Source organism: Hyposmocoma kahamanoa, unplaced genomic scaffold, assembly GCF_003589595.1.
Source record: "Hyposmocoma kahamanoa isolate Upper Pololo Valley unplaced genomic scaffold, ASM358959v1 211, whole genome shotgun sequence".
Classification (NCBI taxonomy): domain Eukaryota; kingdom Metazoa; phylum Arthropoda; class Insecta; order Lepidoptera; family Cosmopterigidae; genus Hyposmocoma; species Hyposmocoma kahamanoa.
Genome location: NW_020653732.1, coordinates 5,852,222 through 5,855,524, shown reverse-complemented (window position 1 = coordinate 5,855,524; position 3,303 = coordinate 5,852,222).

Genomic DNA, 3,303 nt, shown 5'->3' with positions numbered 1-3,303 from the left:
TGTGTGTGTGTGTGTGTGTGTGTGTGTGTGTGTGTGTGTGTGTGTGTTTGTATCTGTGGTTGTGTGTGTGCGGGTGTGTAAATTGCGTGTGTAATGGGAAAAAAAGAGTGCGTATTTGATGTTAAAATACTTCATTAAGCAGCATGAAGATGATTTTCTGTTTCTTCATAATGATAGTTTTAGAAGCCATTGGGTTATCATATTCTTACATTCATGATTATTTTTTAGATGAAACGCTAAAATATGATTGCTTTTGTTGTATAAGAATCGGCCCAAAAAGTAAAACAACTTTTGGCTGAAAGAAGTTTTGCAGATGACTCTTCGGGGAATGACATTCACACGTCTACTGTATTGCAATGAAGAAAAGTATATATTGGGAAGTAGAACGTATATCTGGGCAGTGTGTTGTCGTAGTATAGTTTGGAGAACAAAGAGCTGGCGTACTGTGAGCACCTCACAATATTCATATAAAGCTCTTGTTGGAAAACGAAAAGGTTTGAACGTACTTACCTTTAAAACTGCTCTCTGAGCGCGCTCGATCCTAAGCATGTGAGTTTTAGATGAACCACCCCATGATGTTATGCAGTAAACCAGTAAAGGTTGACACAAGGTACACCATTTTTAATATATGCGGTTCAGCTACATATCTTAGATGCTTAAAAACTTATATAAGCTTACGTATTCTGCCTGTTAGGTTTGCAATACGGGGTACAAAATTTAGATGTTCATCTAAAATCACACCCAGGTACCTGACAGTGGCAGCTGTTTCTAATTTAGGACAGTCGCAAAGAAGGTTACTATTTACTTTATTATTTACTATTTACTTATTGATTTAGTTCTAATGCTTTAGGTTGATTAATACTGAATTTCAAAAACTTCGTTTTGACAACATTCAGGGACTGTAAATTATCAGTTTATAGACTTAAAGCTTTAACAATGTCGTTTGGCAATACATGACGGAATTAATGATACTAACTGCATTATTTTCTTTTAGTAAGGATTCAGCAGCGGTGGGAGATGAGTTTAACGACTTAGTAGTCAAAATTGGAATGTCAGTAAAAAAAATTTCAAATATTTTAGCAACTTCTGCGTCTGTGGTTACAATTTTGTCATTAAATCTTTTGTTGAAAATCTAAGTTACAAGGTTTGATCCTTCCAGTTTCGCTGTTTATAATATTCCAAGTCGTTTTTACTACATTCGCACTGCTTTTAATTTTATTATTTATAAACATTGCTTTGGCTGCAACACAAACACGTTTAAACATTTTCGAATACTTCCTAACAAAATCATTAAAACTGTTACTAGTGTTATAGGTCCTTTCATCGTAAAGATCATACAGTCTTCGACTACTTTTGTGAATTCCCACAGTCGCCCAATCACTAAATTTCAATGAATTATTAATGGTTATGATTTTGGACTTAAAAACATTATCACATTCACTTTTCACTATGTTTAAAACTAAATTATACAATTTATTGAGATCGTTAACGTACGGAATGTCAGTTACTTTAAGCAGTACGTTATTTCAATAAGCTTTAAGTCGACAATTATATATCGGAACACATGTGATATCCATTTTTGGCATTTTGTCAACAGTCATATTAAAAGTGGCCAATTGACCGCAGTGATCAGAAGTTAATTTATTTATAATAGATTTATTACTAGGTAAAGCGTTAGTATAAATGTTCTCTAAACAAGTGGCTGTAGTAGAAGTTATTCTAGTAGGCACCAAGAAAAGATTCACAAGATTATAACATTGGAAAAATGATATGAAGCCGACTGCTATAAATAAATAAATAAATATTGCTAGCACTGGAATCTTCTAATAATAAGTTAACATTGAAGTCACCACAAACAGCAATATATTTATTTGCCTAAAACTTCATCTAATATTTTTTCAAATAGTTTGTAAGATGAATGACTGTACACGCTTAATGTAACAAGCCGTTCAAGCTCTATGCAGGATATCTCTATAGTCCGCTCAATAGATAGGCTCACAATATCTGTACGTTCTTTAAATTTTAAATTATTTTTAATAAGAATTAAAGAGCCGCCATGAATAGCTTTTTCTCTGCTGAACGAACAAGCCACCTGGTGATTGTTGAAACTAAACATGAACTGATGTTTTGATAGAAAGTCGTGCTCAGTAATATAAAGAATATCAATATTATTACAGTTAATAAATAGTTATATTTCTAACTCTTTGCCTTTCATGCCTTGAATATTTTGGTGCACCAGGTTTAATACACAATTTATTTTATTTCTGTGTGTTTTAGGTTGGTTTTCTATTGTCATTGTGTTGCAAGAGTATCTCTCCGTTGTCTTATTAATTAATTTAAATAATTAGAAATTGAATTATTTTCAACAGATTGGTTATTGTCAGTAAACTGACCTATGTCGATGGACTGCTCAATAGAAGCAGCCGGTCTGGTAGCCAACGATTTGGCTGAATTATTAAAATAATATGATAGCAACTCTGCTATCTGTCTCCTAAAATAACTAGTAAGATAATACCTATCTTTAGTCAAATAAAAATATTTACTCATAAAATTATTAGTATCCATAAAATGAAAGTTATTATAATGAAATGTTAAGCTGTGTAATGTTCTATTTAAGTTACGCCTCATATTATTTTCACTTGTTGTGAGGCTTGATTGCTGAAGGGAAAAGCTAACAAAATAATTTCTTTTATATTAATTAAATTATTTAATTATTAAAAATATTGTATTAAATCTTTTTTGTTACATTTTCCTCTTCTGCCAGTTAAAATTATTAAAGTAGTGTCTTGGTCAAATTTAGTTGACAAAATACTGTCTAATATTTTACAGTATGTTTGCACCTGGCATGCAAATATTTGTTAATTTCATTCCTAGGTAGTTAAGTTGCAAACCTATATTTGTACCCATTTCATCACTATACATAACAATATTTTATTGAATTTCATTTGACCTAGTTATTGTCAAGGATTTTTAGATTCTAAACAAGATTCCTGCAAAAACAATAAGGAGGGATCAGTGATACACACAGACAGGGAGGATTGCGGCTTTATTTATTTGCAATTGCAAACTTGATGATTCGTAAAATAATTAATAAGATAATTCGTATTTTTCTCAAGATTTTGAGTACAATCACTCAATTCATTCAACAAACTCTGACGTTCTTTTCGGAATGATATATTATACTCTATATAGCTCGATTACCACTGACTGATCTAACTAGATACTGACATAATTGTTCTCCCAGAAGGAGTGCCGGTGGGTAAAAATAATGTACTAGACTCGTAGACGGATCGGTCCCGTGAG